Genomic DNA, 18755 nt, shown 5'->3' on the forward strand with positions numbered 1-18755 from the left:
TACAAAACAAGAAATTTGGGAAAAAAGCTGTAGTCTGTGTGTGTGTCCCTCCAGCTGAACTTCCATGAAATTTAAAATGTTGTAGCATCACATTATGTGCTTACTCCTAACTTCTTTCTTAATTACTTCTGTTGATATGCAAATTGATTTCATGTAAACATGTTTTATTTGCATACCGCTTTAGTGTAAGCACAGTGGAAGTTGAAAAAATCGTTTATCCTTTTTATTTAATGTCTGTATGTTGAAAAGCGTAGCTTGAAATAATCGGACACCAATTCTGAAATAAACTTCATCTGCTGCTTAACTTTTGTAGCGATGTCTTCTTTTCTTCAATACACTAACCATGACTAAAATAACAAATCCAAACAATAATGTTAGTTTATGTAGTGTTATTGAAGTGCTCTGTAAAGATACAGGATGTTTAAAAATAAGAGTTCTTTTTAATGGGTAAAGAAAGTTTTAAGTACTGAATGTTTTCAAGCAAAAAACTGTATTTTCAGTAAATGTACTTGTTATGTGAGTGACTTCAAGATATAATAAGTTTTCTGGGACCCATCTGCTATTTATATGCTGCTAAAGCATGGATGGTACTCTTCTTAAATGAATTTACCAATATGCAATGTTCACTGTGGGATCATATACTGTATTTATGGCACAATTATCTATCAAGAAGAGTGAAGAACGTCAGTGAGCTATTTTCTGCTTAATTGAATACTTAAGACTCAACTTAATGGGCCTACATCATGTAAACATAGCATTTAATTAGATATAAGTACAGAATGCTGTTTGCATTGCAGCTATATTTGTGTTTGTCAGCATCTCCTTGATAAGCCCGTGAAAATTTTGAACTTATTTGTATGTGAAAGGTAGTTGTAGGAAGCTACAATGCAGTATTTTTATGTATCAGCCCTGCTTTTATCTAGAGAGGACAAAGGTATACAAAAATGATCTTTCTTGATGACCTTCTGATGAGGCAGATGGAATTTTCAAACTGGTAGATTCTGTCTGTTACTTCAAAAATTAAAGATTATGTTTCAGGAAATAGACGAAATAAAATGAGTTTCCTAGAGACAAATACAGGAAGGCTGAAGAATTTTCAGGACACCATTGGACATCTGTGCATGTCCAACAATAGAGAACTATTAATACAGAGATAACTATTAATAAATAAAACAATAGAGAACTATTAAAAAATTGTTTGTGAAATAATCTTAGTTTTACTTTTTAAACTTCAAAGAAGAAAACTCCTTTCCATTGTATGGATGTATATCTTATGACTTAATGAAATGTGAACATTATGTGAGTTAATGTACTTGCTATGTGTACAGTTAAATTTTCTCTGTGTGAAGCCAATTTATTGTTAGGTTCAAGTTGGGCAGGTTTGGAGAATTGGGTGGAGAGAAACCTATTGAGGTTTAACAAGGGCAAGTGTAGGGTGCTGCACCTGGGGAGGAAGAATGCCAAATACCAGTACAGGTTGGGGGCTGTAAAATAAATTGTGTTCAGACATACGTCAGTCCTTTTAAACAACTTCTGCTTTCTTACATTGTTTGGCTAAGTTACTGCATCAAAATTTATTAACATGTCAGTTATGGTGTGTGTTTGAGTTTGTGTTTTGTGGTTGGTTTTGTTTTGTTTTGTTTTTTGGTTTTGGGTTGGTTTTTTTTTTGTCCCCAAATAAGTTCCAGTATTATTTCAGCTTTTTTTGTTAGTGCTATTTTTCACACATGAAATAAAACTATTGTGGTGTTGAAAAAAGAACTTTTACCAGGTAATGTTGCCCTGAATGTTTATGTTAGTCTCCCAGGTTGTATGGTTAGTCAGTCACTTCTGGTTACATACTACAGTTCTTTCTTGCACTTGTCCTGCAATTTCATTCTGTATTTCTTCTTCAGTATGTGAGACAAATGTGTAATGGGTAGAGTTGTTTAGTTTTGAGTTGAATAAGTAAAATATCATTTAAACTGTAGCTGTATGACTAAAACAGTTGTGATGTCACAATCCTGCATACCCTGCAGTGAGTCTGATCACAAGGAAACAGCAGATCATTGTAAGAAATAAGTTACTTAAACACTCTCTTCAGGGACTACTTGAAATGTATGGAAGGGAGAAGAGAGAATTAAGTGGCTAGACGGTAATTGAATGTAAGGTCTGTTGGTGAAATTTGGTGCAGGTCTTGTGGAAAAGGACATGGAAAAGGCCAAGTTAACCAATGCATTCTTTACCTTGGTTTTGTTTTGCTTGTTTTTGTTTTTTTGTTTGTTTGTTTGGTTGGTTTTTGTTTTTTTGTTGTAAGACCTACATTCATAGTTACAGATAACAGGAGACCAGTAGGAAAGCCTGGGTCAAGTATGGCTTGTCATCTGTGGAAGAGGGTCATAACTGGTTAGACTTTGAACACATCATGGAGAATTGGGTAATCATGTTTTGACAAGTAGATGCTATAGATGAAAGTGGGGAAGGATCAAGACATTCAGTATGAGAGGACAGAAGGAAAAGTTTGAGAAATATTGCAGCATAGATGGATTCTTACAAAATATATTAATTCTTTGGTTTTGACATGTATGTAGGGAAATATAAATTAGGTTTCTCAAAAGTCTTAAATGTAGCAACTTCTGTAGTTCAAGCAAAGTGAGAACAGAAAGTATGCTTGTCTTTTCCTTCCTTTCCTTCCTTTGCCCTCTCTTTCTCCCCTTTCGTGCTTTTTTCCCTTTCTTACATTTTGCTGGATGAGAAATTGTAATAGTAGATTGTAAAGGAAGAGAGTTTTAACAGCTCATGCCTTTGGTAACTGTCCTTAAAATTTTGTAAAGGAAATATTCTACATAAGTTTCATTGTTTCACAAGCTTTAAGTTTCTCTTTAAAGTTTGAATTGAAATATAAATTGTAATATTCTTTATGTTTGTGAGATACCCAACCCTTCTAGTCTAAAAACTGAGCAGTACCACATATAGTTTACATTTGCAACATTTACAACTCTGCTTGTGGTTTTTAGATTAAATTTTTTTATACAGAGAAATTCTTTACAACTTTCAAAATTTTAGATGTGATAATGAAAAGAATGAATATTCTCCTTTTATATGACATATACATCTTATAAATGATACAGGGAATTTATTGTGAAAAAGAAATCCTTATTTTTATGCCTGATGTGTCTTCATTCACTCTTGTGTAGCTACTTACTGACTCTGTTTTCCAGAAAGGGGGGGAAAAAATGGAGTTTAAACTTGAAAAATACTTTAGTTTGTCCAAGGCTTATGTTGACCTAAATAGGTCTAGGTCTTCATTGTTGACAGCTGCAGATAATTAGCTTTTTCTTCCTTAACAAAGAAAGCAAATGGAGCTGCAAAATATTCATTGCCTTTTCTGTCATCGTCACAATAATTTATGTATTTAACTTCTGGAGTTTCTTACATTCTTTTAGTGCTAAGCTACTTTACATTACATGTAATGGGAGTGACAAGTAAAAAACTGCAAAGCATATTTGTGCTGCAAGAGAACGAATGATTGACAGCTACATTCCTCCCTATAAGGAGCAGCTGTGTTGCAGAGCTTAAAAGATGTTCTAAATGTATAATCCTTAGCAATTCAGAAGTTAGTTTTGAAAAGTGATTACCACTTCAGTTGCTTTTCATAGAATCATAGAATGGTTTGGGTTGGAGGGGACCTTAAAGATCATCTAGTTCCAGCCCTAGTTCTAGTTCAATGTGGAAACAGTGGTTAAAAGATAACTTTGAAAATTATTTCTTTTAAGAAATTTGTAAGCACTGCCAGTAATGGAAGTTATAAGAATAAAGAATATGTATTTTATACTCTGAAATAACATTTTTACCCCATTTGAAGGAAACCAAATAGCAAAGTCAAAACTAATCCAAATATATACTCTGGAAAGCACAGGAACATAAACTGATGTATTAAAAACATCCCATTTTGAACTGAAATAATTTAGGACTCATGGTTTTATTTTGCAAGAAATGGTCTTTACGTTAATGTATGTTTGTGAATTACGCGCATAGCTCTAGCATGTTTTACATCTATTTGAAGACTAAAGAAGATCCAAAATAAGGGTGTTAGTCTAGGAACTTGTAGCCTGTTCCCTATGATGCTAATGTTGTGTTGCCTAGAACAAAATGTTTAGGTCTAGGTACCCAAAGGTATTTAGGTATCTAATTGCTTTTAGCTAACTAATCATTAGTCAGATTATTCGTATGGTTATTTTTTTTTGTGATCTCCCCCCTCCCCCCAAAAAAAAAAAATTGTGGTTTTGGTTGGTTGGTTGGGTTTTTTTTTGTTTAATTTTGTCAATACACTTGACATAATTTCATTTTGTGATTTAGCAGCTCACATGTTGCTGAATTTAGAAGGAAATAGCTAGGATTTGAGAGATGTGTCTTGAATCACCACCTTTTCTTTCTTCAGTACTTATTTAATGGTGGGTTTTTTTGTTTTGCTTTGTTTTATTTTTTTTTAATGAGTTTGAAGAGCTTCCATTTGAGGAAAATAATATGTTGGCAAAAAGTAGACAACATCTTAATCAATAGAGAAGAAATGAGTCTAAACTGAGGACTGAAATTGTTTAGCATATATCAGTCTTTGGAACTTGAGTATCAGTTATCCATTTATTTCACAAACATTGATCCTTATGATTGTTGGTCAATGCAAGAATGTAAATTTTAAAAGTAATTCAAAAGTAGATAGATTGTATTATGGCTCATAGGCTCTGTCAGCCAGTTCTCACAGTTTTGTATCACCTGCAAGCTTGCCAAGGTGCACTCTGTTCCATGATTTATAATGAAGATATTAAATGGTACTGTACCCAGTATCAGTCCTCATGGGTACTCAACTAATTACTGGCCTCTAGCTGGACTTTGTGGCATTGATGGCAACCCTCTTGTATGGTTAAAATTCATTTAGAATTATTCTTCTGAATTATGTGTACCACCAAATACATCTTTCAGAATTTTGCAGGCTTGAAGACACAGTTTCTAGTCATAAGAAGTCATTAGTGGTGAATAATTCTCTCTTGGGCATTACTGTTGCTCTTCTCTTATACAAAATGCCTGTACCCACAGGAGATACTTAAAGGTGTGTTTACCTTCTGGTTCAGTGACTGGTTCATAAGGATTGCATGACAGGCATCTCTATAAATGTGTTAACGTTTATAATAATGTGTTATGATGATTCTGTTAGCGAAATCCTCTTAGCCTTCAGTGACATAAAACAGTATACTGCAGACCATTAGGGATAGTAGCGTGAGATGCTTCAAACAGATAAAGGACTATTTAGTAAGGAAACATGGCAGTTATGATATCTCTGAGTATCTGAACCTTACTTGTAATTTGTAACAAAAGTTTCTGAGCTACAGCTCAAGAATTAGTCTCCTGTCATCATTAACTTTTCCAGCAGTATTTGTCTCTCTTTTATGCCACAGATTTATTTATTCGTGCAGTTCTTAACCAGTTATGCTTTTGATCCAGAGATTTTCTTTTAACTAAGCAACACAATTGTTGAAACAATCTTTTCAATCTTAATTGCTCTTTATGCAAATCTCATATTTTAACACACTTTTTTTCCCCCCCCCCGCCATTCATCCTCCCCCCATCCCGCCCAAACCCCCCTTGCTTTTTCTGTAATGATGGCTGTGCTACTGTGTTTCTGATAGCATGGTGGTACCAAGTTTCAGGTGTTTCGCAAAAGTAACTATTTCCTTTTTTTGGCAGTACCGGAAGGGGGAGTCCTTTTTTGACAAGCAAGATTTTAAGTGCCCAAATCCATTTCCTAATCAGATTAGACACAGTCCTTTAATTAACTTTCACTTTCCTTGCTTATGCTTTCATCAGTAGTAGTATTTTTCCTTTTTTTTTTTATTGTTTTATTCAATTATTAGCTATTTTTTTCATGTACTTTAAAATCATGAGTGGAATTACATAAATTCTTTCTCAACCTCATTCCCATTTCTTATTTTGGAAGCTTTCACTACATCATGTTGGAGTGAATTGCAAATTCAGATGGGATCTAAGCTTTGAGAAGAGTCCAGTCTGGATAAATTGATGGTAGTGACCGAACATCCTAGAAACATGACGTTAGAATCAACTCTTAAGTTGCTGTATTTTATTGTGCTTTTGTTCTTCCTGTACAAGCTGGAAGAATCTGAGTAAAGTTCACTTTGTGTTCTTTAGTACATGAGACACACTGTAGAATATACATTGCTCCTTGCCAGTTTCAGAATCTGTGTTTGTTGATATTTACCTTCTCTTTCTGCTATCTCAGTCTGTTTTCTGTCTGTAATACAAGTGTAATGCTTCAAGTAATGTACTGCTTGACATAAACTAATACACAATAACAATTTGATTATCATAAAGATGCATCAATTTTCATAGAAAAGTTAGACAACTCTCAAATTGAAATGGTAAAATGTTGATATGTTGTGACTGATGTCATAACCCGTGAATGTATTTTTATCTGGCATTTGTTGCAGAGAACAGTAACAGTAACCATTTAATTTATGATGGCTTGCTAAAGGAAGTGTACCTCTATTTTCTGGAGGTCAGTTTCTACTTTTGCATCTTGTATCGTAAACTCACTAAACCAGAAAACAGTGAAAGCCATCTGAGTACTTTTTAAACTGTGTGATTTATCTGCATGCAGCAACATAATGCAAAGGAAAGAACATGTGTTTAAAAGAAAAAAATTGTCATTTAAGTGCAATTGGTTTCAGTATCTGGAGTCCATAGGAAGCTCTTTTAGCAGACAGACCAAAATTGTTGCCAAGGATTAATATGCCCTCTAAAAATTAGCTTACTGTTTTATCCCACCCCTCCTTGTTGCCCCTGTGAGCCATCATATTGTCATTGCTGCTGTGCACTGTATGTGCACAGAGAACACAGGGACCAGATGGAGCAGCCACCCCCAGTGATTTGCCTAAAGCAGGGTGGAGCTGGAGGTCACCTCCCACTACAGAGTTGGGGGCACCGTTTTGCTTTGGCTGTCATCTCATGGTGGGAAGACATCATGTTTGGCCACCGTGTAACCCACATGCTTACATACTGCCCTGCACCTGGCCACCAGCGCTGACAGCATCAAAGGCATGTGACCTGAACATACTTTCCAGCTGACTGCTTACTTCCTTTGGACCACAAAATTCCTAGATACAAATATATATGCATTTATATGTATGTATATGCATAGTAAATCTAGATATAAAATCCTTTATGAAGAAGTAAAACTATGTATTTTACTTATACTTTGATCAACCTTATATGTAGCTTTACAGAAGTATTATATACAATATAGATCTATATACTTTATATAGTGTAAAGGTACATAAATTAAATATATCTCTCTCTACCTAAAAGTGTATGTGTGAAATGTATAAAAAATATTTTTTAGAGCTAATGAAATTAAAGTTTAAATGTGAATATAAAGTAATTAAATAACAACATACCTGAACTAGTGGAAGGTGTCCCTGCCTATGAAGGGGGTTTGGAGCTAGATGATTTTTAAGGTCCTTTCCAACTCTGGTAAAGTAGGTTGGTGCCCTCTACTTCACAAGTCTAATGAACAAATCCTGACATGTTTGGGTGGAGGGAGGTACAAGAGGACAAGGAGGGGGTATGAGGAGGGCAGGGTGAGGAGAGGGGTACAATCAAGTGGGACTACTTGCCTGTCTTCAGAGATTGCCCACCAAGGGGCCCCTGTGTGTCCCCTGCAAAGTACAAAGAGGAGCCCAGTCCTGGAGCTCCACATTTGGCACCAGACAATCTGTTTATTGCCGGTGCAGCTTTGAGGCTTTCCACTGTGTTGCAAGACACAGGCATTGCTCTCTGCAAAAGTGGAAATCCAGAACAAATTTCCAACTTGAGAAGAAATGGGTGTGGAGACAATGAGGACAAACCCCAGCAGGACTCCTGAAAAAAAGACCACATGAAGCGGAACAGCCATCTGATAGGCCTGTGAATCAGGAAACAATCCCCAAGTAAGTTTCACAGAAAAAGGAGAAGTGCTGGTGGGAGTTGCTTTAGCCCACTGCTTTGGGGGAACATTGCGGTACCTTTTATATCACTGTGAGGTACAGGCTTGAGCTATATCTGTTTCCTTATCCTTAGGTTAATGTCCTTACAGGACATTTAAAAAGCTCTAGCCAACTAGCTGAGGAGGTAGAAGACAGAAGTGTTCCCATACAGGCCTGCAGCAGTTAAAGAATGATCAGAGAGAGGACAGTGGCTTTCGTGGAGGAGTGGGGTAAAAAAACCCAAACAACAAAATCCTTGGAAAAGCCTCACTAATGACTGACACCCATCATAACCATTAATAAAGTATCTTTTTGCATTAATTGAGTCATGGTGAAGTGTTAATTTCTTATGTGTGTGTAATGATGGTGTGTCAATAGAGATGTCCATATCACTTCCCTTTAAGTGCATTTGCTACACTCCTGGGGAAGTGGGAAGCTTCGGAGATAGAAATACCATTTTAGAAGCTACTGAAAGCCCAGCTGTTGATACGAACTGGAGCTAAGTGGCAACTTAATTTGCAAACCAGGATACCTGCACCTTATGCAAGCCACCAAGAAAGCACTTTATGAGACAAGGTGCTTGTGGCAGAGGTGGATGCTCTATATTAGCAGACTTGGTGTATGTGCAGTAGTTTTCCAAACATGACACTACTGTTAAGTGCAGCTTAAGTACAGTGCTAGACATACTACACAAGAATGTCTCTGCCATGGCAGAATGAGTTCTGATATACCAGACACTTGTAAAGTGATTTTTAGTGGGCAGTACACATATCAGAAATTACAGACTGATGGTAAAAAGATTTTTTTTTTTTTTTTTAAAGCCAGCCTTATACTGCTTTAACAGCTTGTTCAGTGATCACCATCTCGTTACTATCAACAAAGCAAAAGTTTACTTTTTGCAGAGTGTACTAAGTGTTGCTTGAAACTAAAATGTGGAAATATTTTAGTGTGCAATATGTTTTGCTGATTGACATGTTACCAGGTTCTATAAAGGGCTATATAACCGTAGCTTCCACAGAGCTATCAGAGCCAGGCCTGTGAATGTGGTCCCTTTAAACTCTGTGAAGGTTTGGAAAATCAAATCCCAGAATTTATTTTAAAATCAAAGAATATGTGCCTTTGCTGAAAAAGTGAGACTATATCACAGTGGTTGTAACAAGAGATATTTAAGAAAGGTTGTCATCAGATATTTTTGAGTGAAGTCTTCTCAATAGCAGAAACTGTGGGAAGGGAGTAGGTTTCATGTGCCATGGTCATAAAGCAATGGAGGGGACCTTTGGCCCTGAAGAACTTCAGGGGAGGACAGGAAGGACAAGAATCTACAAAACTGACAAAATCATTGCTGCAAAAGTTGAAAATAAGAAAGAAGCAGCAGCCCATATCCAGGACATGTAGTGGTTAGAGTTGGGAGTGGGGGTAAAATAAGGGTGGCAGGTGGCAGTTTCTACCTTATGCTAGCCAGCAAAAATCAGAATTTTCTCACAGAAGTAACTTCACCATAGATTTGGTGGGGCTCCTGGATCTGTTCTGCAAGTAGGATGGGAAGTTGGCAAAAATGCAATACCTGCACAAAAGGAATAACCTCAGTGAAGACAGCATCTTTGAAATAGCAAGGCAAGACATGGCTGGATAATGCATGGCAGCATCATTGCAGAAATCCTGTTACTGCCATCCCTCGGGTGTTGATGTAATGTACTAACCTTTCTACTAACCTCCACAATAGAGCTTCAGCTATCAGCTCCTCAGCTGTTGCCGTTGCCTATATCATGTCATAAAGAAAACAGCGTAGAATGGATGAAAATCCTTCTCTTTATCTCTTGTAATGCTATTCATAAATGCATGGTGTAAATAAAGCTTAGAACCCAACTTAAAGTTTATGTGTGTGGTCTTCAACTATTCCTTCAATTGTTTTAAAAATGGGCAATATAGACATCAAAGTTGAAAGTTTTTGTGATAAGTATTACCCTAAATACTACAGGGTAAGGCATCAAGCTTTTTAGGTAGCTTTCTTTTGAAACACGGTGTGTATGGTGCTTCTCGGTTCTCATTCACCTTAGTTGTTCCAAGAGATCCTGTTTTGCTGTGTTACCTGTTACATTCACCGCAACCAGGGTATTGGTAAAACGTTCCAACATTGTTATTTTCAAGCTTAAAGGAGCTTTGGGCAAACCACTGGGAGCAGCTGCTCCAGACACTCCCAGGGTGCTCTGTGTTGATGCAGGGGATAGCAATGGCAAAATGGTGGTCAAAAAGGAGGGGATGGAGGGAGAAAAGCTAGTGACATTCACAGAAGGTGAGGGAGTTTGGGGCCAAGTGGTGCTGGTGACAGGTGGAGGGGACAGATCTCCTTTTGGGTGCTGAGGTGCAGTGTCTCTTCCAGGATGAGCACCGTCCTCGTACTGCTTGTATATGTCTCTCCAACCTTCCTGCATCCTTTTCCTTTCCTGAGCTTTCAGGACACTCCCTGATGCTGGCCATCATGCTTTTCTTTGGGTACAATCCTGGAGCTGTGCTTTGGCACATCCCTGACTGCCTCAAGGGGATTTTGTTGTCTTGCCTTTCCTGATCACATGGCTGCTGTTTGCAGGAGACAAGCTAAAGGTATGGGATGTTTATTGATTTAGAGGTAGTGCACTGCACGCTGCCTGAGCCAAATGGCTTTCACGGGTCATTACAATAACTAATTTCACTGATAAAATGGGTGCATTTGTAAACCTGGTTTAATTTACCTATCTGCTTTGTTATAAACTTCCCATTCAGAATGGACACATAAAAGCAGTAGACTCTATGGAGTTTGCAGAGTGTACTGGATCTTGGCAGGTTGCTGTGTTACAAGCGTCAGGAGTGTTGCATGTGTTGATTCTGCTCTTTATGACTTATTTTAAAAGGTGTAGAGTTACACTGTGCAAGGTGATTTTTTTGTGGTCTCTCTCATAGCAAAGTGACAGCTTTTATTTCTACAATAGTTTACATAGCGCAAATCCAACTTTTACCTTTGGAAGCTTTAGAAGGGGAGATAACATTGCATGTTCTCTAAAATTAATGTGTTCACATACTGAGGGTACTACAAACTGAGGTTTAAAAACGAACTCTGAAAGCTGTTGTATCTTTATTCAATGTCTGTGAAGTGAGTTTCCATCTCTTGCACATTGAGGGTGAGCATATCTATCATCAGCATCGGCCAGGTGCTGGTTGGGCAGAAGTGCAGGAGTGGAGGTCCCTGGAGCTCAATTCTTTGTTGGAGGCTCCCTTTTAGTGGTGGCAGGTATTTGTTGCTGAGCCTTGGGCGCAGGTGGTGGCGCTGCTATGAGGACCTGCTGTATGCCCTCTGCGTGGTCACCCACCACATCCAGCAGGTGTGCAAGCTGGCCATGGACTCCTAGTCCTCGTCATCTGACCTTGCCGTGTGCAGGATGGTCTTGATTGGCCACCTGCAGAGTGGACACGTAGCTGCCATGTCAGCCCACTGCTTGATGCAGTGAAAGCAGAAGGCATGAAAGCAGGGATCGATGTAGGCTGTGTCATCAATGGGGTTCAGGCAGATGGGGCACAGGCCATTTGCTGCAGTCTCCTGCTGTGGCAGCTTTGTATCGGCCATTGTAGCAGAGTCACTGTCCTTCTCAGCACCCGATGCCATGTCCTGCCAAGAGACATGCAAAATGCCTGGACTTTTCATGCACCAGGAGTGGAACAGCAAAGCAAGCCCTGGAAAGTGGTGAGAGAGGGGAGGCAGTGCCCCCTGAAGGGTCTCCTAGCAGGCTGGAAAGTGGCCAGCCAGCCCCATGGGCTGCCTTCTACATGTGCCTGCCTCTCCCACCATCTCCCAGGCATGCTGTCCCCCATTTCAGGACCTCCACCCCTTGCACTCTCCCCCGGACAGCCAGCATGACTCATGCTAATAATGTACCTGCAGAAGGCAGAACATGGAGGAACTGGCTGGGAGCCTTCAGTGGCATCAAGAGCCCCTGCGCCCTCAAGCCAACAGACCTGGGTCAGCAGCTGTACAGGATTTGCAGCACCCACGCTAGCCAAGTCTATTCAGGAACACAGCAGAGGAAGTCCACACACAGGAGGTTGTGTGCTCTGTGTTTGCATGCTCAGGAGACCTGGACCAAATGCATTGCGACAGAGCCTGCACCTGCTGCAGAGCAGTAACATTGGGGTCATTACAGGAGTCTCTGGGCTGCACCCCAGCCACCACCTAGTGAGGACAGCAAGCACCCCAGGTGGGCAAAGCCCCTGCTTAATGGGTTGTTTGCCATGTTTTGATGATTTCTGGGGAAGGGATTGTTGTGCCTGAGCACAAAGACTCAGCAATGGGTAGCGCAGCAATGCAGGTGAGGAATCCTTAATGCCAATAGAGCATCCTGACTTGGCTCCTCCAAGAGCTGCCAGAGGAGAAGGGCTCACCCCTTGTCTGTAGCGGGAAACCTGCAGAGATGGCTTTTGAGCATCTTCAAGTATGGCAATGCCCTAAGCAGTGTTACTGCTTTTCATTCCACTGGGTGTCACTAGAGTTTAACACTTGTCTGTGGGCCAAGCTCAGTCTGGTCCAACGGTAACCTCACGGGTGTTGGTCATTCTGGTTTGCTTTTTTTTTTTTTTTTTTTTTCAGAGGGATATTGCCGACTGCTTTCCAGTTATCTTTTTCCTTCAAATACATGCAGACTATGCCAAGCAAGCAAATATGACAAAATACTGTACTTCCAAATCTAATTCAAATAGTCATTTTAGGTGCCTGGGTGTAAGGCAAACAAGATTATTCTGGTTTTCTTAATACAGCTTTCAAAGCCAGCAGCGTTATGTCTGAGACCAAGACTAAAAGGGTATGTTTCACAAATAGGTCTTCATACAGAAAAGGAAAGCTCCAGTGAAAGGTTTATCCGGTCTTTCCTTCTTTAGCAGGAGTAATCACTAACTCACTTGCTGAGCAAAATGACATACATCCTTGTCTTGCAAAATAACATTGCAGGTTGAGAAAGAAAGTAATAGGAGAAACTGGTGAGATTTTATCAAGTCTATTCATTGATTACATAAGCAGATTACATGTAATTATTCCTTCATTAATCCTTCAGATATCCCAGTTGTAAGCCTGTTTACGTGTCTGTTAGTTCAGTAGGGACAAGATTTGCTTTAGCTTGCTTGTTTGATTTAAACTAATGTTTTTATTTACTAGTGTCATTGCATTCTTGTTGAAATCTGCTTTCTTGGTATTTCCATAGATAAAAGATAACTGTAACTTCAGTAACTGAATAGGTTTTGCATAATTCTTCATCTTTTCTGTTACATGTTTTCCAGACCTTAACCCTGATACATTTAGAACATACTTCTCCAAATAACTTCCAGTGTGTCAGCAGTGGTTTTAACTAAGATTGTCAAATCTCAGAGCTGTATTTCAATTTTTCAGAAAATTAAGAAGTATTGAGATATATGCATCCCTAATTAAAAAAAAACCAAAGCTTCAGCTATTTGGAATCTGGTAATTTTCTGTTGGATGGACCTTGAATTAAATTTTATGTTGTTCAAAATAAAGGGAAAGTTGTTTCTCTTCTTTTTTTCTTTTTTTTTTGGTCAGATTCAGAATTTTCTTTTAGATCTGTTCTTTAATGTAGCATAGCAGGAACATGCTAGGTTTTACATTTAGCTGTTTAGCCTTTTATTGTGTATATATTCCTAAATTTAAAGGTGAGTTTTAAATTGGACAACTTTCAGCTTCCTGAAAGCTCTAAATAGCTGTGCATAGCCTTTTAACAGCTTTCAACGTTTTTTATCATTCTAAGCCCTCTTTACTATCTAGTGGTTATAAATTCTATTTTAGCAAATGGTATTAATGGGAACCTGAACTTGATATGGTGAGATCATTACTGTGTGAAACCCATGTTTATCTCTCTATTTGCGCCATTCTGATTTATTTGGCTGCTTCACTCCTCCCGTAGAACCCTGGATTATCATCTGTCCCCTGTTTTTTTTACTACTGCTGCAGTGATGGGTAATGGATTATTGGGCAATAATCAAGGTGTGAAGTGTTTCCTTCTTTTGGTATCTGGTGAGAAAATAGCCCTTTGAACATGGGCAAAAGCTTTCTTAGTGAGGGTGACCAAGGATGGGCACAGAGTCTCAGTTCCAGACATGATCCTGGGCAGAAAGCTGTGGGTAGTAGCCCTGCTTTGACCAGTTCCCTTTCAACCTCTGGGACAGCAACTGTGATTCACAGTGATTCCTGTAAAAGTAACCCAGGAAGCATCACAAACAGAAAATTTGTAACACAGGGGTAACATACAGACAACAGAAAATATTTTCTATAAATATTGTTCTTTCTATTTATAAAGCAGATGTCTCCAGCTGTAATGTTTTGACTTCTTATTTGTTTTGTTAGTATTAAGTTCACAGTTACACTTTCTACAAAAGAACTGTAGCACATTATAATCTTGGGGGGGGGAGAAACAACAAAACCCAAGGAACAGAACTCGCTTCTGAAGCAAAATCTAGATCTACTTTCAGAGCTGTATGGCTGATGCAGAACTAACAGAAGATGTTTTGTACAGGTGGTGATCCTTGCTTGTACATTCTTCCTTAGAAAGCACTGGCTATTAAGCAAAGTGCCTTGAGGGGTGATTGCCAGTGCTTCAACTATTGCACTTTGTCCTCTTCCCACTCTGCCTTGGACCAACAGGCAAATCCAGAATGAAATTTCATAAAATAACATTTTGCTGTGTTGTGCTTTAACCCCAGCCAGCAATTAAGTACCATCAGCTGCTCACTTATCCCCCCCTCCTCCTCCAATCCACCATAGGATGGGGAGAACTGGAAAAAATGGCCATTAAGAACAGTTTAATTATTGAAATAAAGTAAAAATTAATACTGATTGTAATGAAAAGTGAAAGAACAGAAAGAGAGGAATAAAATTCAAGAAAGACAAGTGATGCACAGTATGATTGCTCACCGTTTGCTGATGGAGGCCAAGACCTGAGACAGTTGATTAGCCCCTCACAGCCAGCGCCCCCAGTTTATATACTGGGCATGAAGTGCTGTGGTGTGGAATACCCCTTTGGCTAGTTCGGGTCAGGTGTCCTGTCTCTGCTTTCTCCCAGCTTCTCGTGGCCTTCCTCACTGGCAGAGCACAAGAGACTGAAAAGTCCTTGATGGGAGTAAGCGCTGCTGAACGACAGCTAAAACATTAGTGTGTTATCAGTGTGTTCTCAGACTAAATCCAAAACACGGCACTGCACCAGATACTGGGAAGGACATCAGGTATTTTGAAAAATGTGAAGAAGTAGCATTATACATGTTAGACTTTAATTCTGCTAATATTAGTTGTGGAGTAGAGTTAAGATCTTGACTCAAGCTAGAAGTTTCATTTGATATTGTAGTTATCATTCTGCATAGAGATACTTTCAGGAGGAGATACTTTCAGGAGTTAGTGAACAGGCTTGTCCCAGCCCATGAAAGTTACGTTGCTATATTGAAGACAGGTGCCTCAGTATATGAAAAGTACCTGAATGTCATTTAAGGTAGATAGACGTGAATAACTGCCTTAAAAGCCACAATGTATTTGACTCAGCAGTGTGAACATTAACTTAGAAAACACACTGAATTTACAGAAATGTTCTGTAATTTCTTTTTATCCATACTTGTTTCTGGTTAAACACAAGAAGCTATGCATCCCAACAAAGAAGGTCCCCTGAACTTCTTCCATGTGAAGATTGTTTCCTGAAGGCATTTTAATTTCTAAAAGGAACACACTGTTATTTCAGGTAGCTTGTATTCATCCATTGCTGCACTCCAGTTGTGTCAGCCATACCACCACATCTCTATGATCCCTACAGGGTTACAGGTCCTGTAAATGCAAATGCACACAGGTCTCTAATTTTTGTTTATTCACCATGTTGTGTGTGACCCATTTGTACACCAGTTGATGCATCAGTGCTTTAGAGAGGCACCTTGGCATACTGATCTCACAGAGAGGGGCTGGGTGTTTTTTTCATAAGATGCCTTGTAGCTACTCACTTGATCAGATACAGATGCTTGAGGTGACCGTGCTTAAGCCTCCTTTTGTTGATTATGTATTTTTCTTTCACTCACATGACCCCAGGCCCTTTGCTTGTCAGTGCTGTCCATCCTTCACAGGGCTGCTGGCAACTCTTTCTCTCCCCTCCTTGTTCCTGGTTTAAGTTAGCAGCCATCCTGCTGGCAAAGGTAACCTCTACTGCACTTGGTCAGGTGGATACTATCTCTCCTAAGCAGACGTTACACTCAAGGAAGATCCTGTGGTCATAGAAACCAAAGCCCTGTTGCCGGTGCCAGTTCCACAGACAATTGCTGACACACAGTATCAGTGCCCTCCTCTTCACACCGATTTACCCAGGATGAAGAACATTACCAGGGCTTTTTCACTCACAGAATGTCCAGTAGACAAACTCATGCCTTGGAATAGCATGGATATAATTGTTTTACGGTTTGCTAGTTTTGTTTCATATAACAGTTGCAGTTGCTAGTCTTGTCACAGCAAAAACTCAGAAGTTTTGTCCTGTTATTTGTGAATGTAATCTTGTTACTGATGTGTATTGATAGGTAGGGATGATATGAAGTACTGATACGTTGCCCACCAAGAGTAAGTAGAATTTTTAAGTTTTTGCAGGTAAAAATAGTACAAAGTAAGAGAGTCATGAAGTAGTCATTCAGACTAAGCATCCATGTGCTGTCTGTGATCTGGAAATAATGGAATTCAACTGTGACAATTGTTGACTAGTACTGTTCTTAGGTACTTAATAATTTTATTGCCAAGACATTGCTTTTTGATCTTCTGAATTTTGAAGGAGTACAGAGTTACCCACTTGCATTGTTCTGTTCCAGCATGTATCTCTCTGCACTTCCCCCTTCTGTTTTTCTGCTGTTGTACAGTTTTGCTGTTGGAAAGTATATATGAGTCCAGACAATCAGTTTCTATACTTCATTCTGTGCCATTCAGTTAACTGTTCTTCATCCCATAAATCTGTGAAAAGCTAAAAAAAAAATGAAAGTCATGTTGCTAACTGAAATATTTATCAACTAGTCCTTTTATCAGCCAAGTTTAGCTGCCTGCCTTGGTATTCCTAAAAACCTTGAGAGAGGACAAATAAATAATGTTTAGTGCGAAACTGGTGTTCTAACATGAAAATATGTTTATATCTCGAAACTATTCATATTATTCTTCCTGCTTCTTTCCCCTCCCCAGAATATCATGTGCCTTTTGCTTTACTCCTAACACATTTAAATGATTCCTTCAAATTCATAACAATACTTTTTTTTAAGGCAATTATTTATAAAACTTTACATAAAAATTGAAAAGTATTGCTTATTTGAAACTAGGGTATTACTGAAACTTGTTTCCATTTATACTGTTGTGCAGGAACCAAGCATTCTGTATTACTTTTTGAAACTTGATGTTCTAAAAAAATTTCCTTTATTGTGAAACACATTATGTTGCCAGAAATTCTTAATGAGTATATTGGTGATTCATCATTATAAATAAATAAGATCTTAAGATTAGCCTTTTATTCTGACTATTAAAAGCCTGCCATTACTGCATGTGATTACGAGATCTAAATCACTTTACCTTCTGTGATGTTTTATTTAGCATTCTAGAAGAGAAAAAAGAAGCTTCCTGCTGCAATAGAAAGTAAATTACAGGGTTTTATTTTCTGCATTGAATTAAAGCCTGCTGCATTCTTTGATCTAGACAATAAGACATATGTAGCTGAACAAAACTTTGCAAACTGTGGTAGCTTAAAAAAAGTAAGTTCAGGGTGAAGTAGTCCAGGAACAAAATAAATAGTAATCATTAATCTGACACATTTTAACAGTCTTATTAGATAAGTAATTGATCAAATTAGACTTAAAACATTCAGTCTTGGTATTTCAAGTCTAAGAAACAGAAGGATTCCAACGGAGAATTTAAGTGTATTAAGAACTCTTTTGGCAACTTAACAGACAATATGAAATTGCATAGAATATACATGAAAGGCGTAGTTGAACAGGAAAGCGATAATCAGAACTTTGCCTGAGTTCTGGCAGTTAGACTGAAGAAATATCAATCTTTTCACATTCAGCAGCTAGGCTTCGCAATATTTTCTTCCCAGTTGGAGGGGTTAATCAGCCTTCTTTCAGAATGTGGCCTGTTTAGCTTAGATTCACATCAAGCAACAAGCACTGGCTATACAAAGGAAATCCATTAACAGACGGGTGTGCCCAGCTGCTTAATTAGCCAGAATAAAAAAGGATCTTTATCAAACATTCATCTGTTGCTTGAGATACACCTGACAATCCCATTAGGCAAGGATGAAGTCTTTTCTGCTGTAATATGCAGTTCTTTTATTTCATATGCAGTACCAGTGAAAAATTGAGAGCCTTTGTTTAGCCTATAGAAGTGTGTCGGTGTAACTGCTCAGTACTGATGCCTCACTAATGTGGTTCTAGAAAAGCTTTCAGTGAATATGAAGGTGATGAAGGTTTACTATCAAACATACTGTGTGGCATCTGCAAGGAAAAATCAGTACTGCATAGTAAGCTATAGAAAATAATTGTATCTAGGGTATTGATTTCAAGCAGATTAATAGAAGCAACCTAAACACTAGAATACATTGATATTAGGTCATTTGGTTTATTTCTGTTTAGGCAAAACTGATGGTAAAGTTTTAAAAATATTTCACAACCATACTTTGCTATCTTAGTTTACCCACTGATAAGTCAGTCTATAGAGCAACC

At 38.5% G+C, this 18755-nt stretch overlaps 1 protein-coding gene and 1 long non-coding RNA gene across 5 annotated transcripts in view; both read left to right on the top strand.

Annotated features, from left to right (window-relative positions):
* The window catches only part of RFX3 (regulatory factor X3), a 110817-nt gene that overhangs the window by 22945 nt on the left and 69117 nt on the right, over positions 1 to 18755 (top strand). The gene's annotated exons all lie outside the window — the stretch shown is intronic.
* Positions 7589 to 8337, top strand: LOC130597499 (uncharacterized). The gene is made up of 2 exons (XR_008971785.1): positions 7589 to 7976; positions 8107 to 8337. It is a non-coding gene; the product is annotated as an uncharacterized LOC130597499 (long non-coding RNA).

This window comes from Pezoporus wallicus, unplaced genomic scaffold (assembly GCF_028554395.1).
Source record: "Pezoporus wallicus isolate ANWC-B61680 ecotype Strahan unplaced genomic scaffold, APGP_CSIRO_Pwel_v1 contig_7506, whole genome shotgun sequence".
NCBI classification, from domain to species: Eukaryota; Metazoa; Chordata; class Aves; order Psittaciformes; family Psittacidae; genus Pezoporus; species Pezoporus wallicus.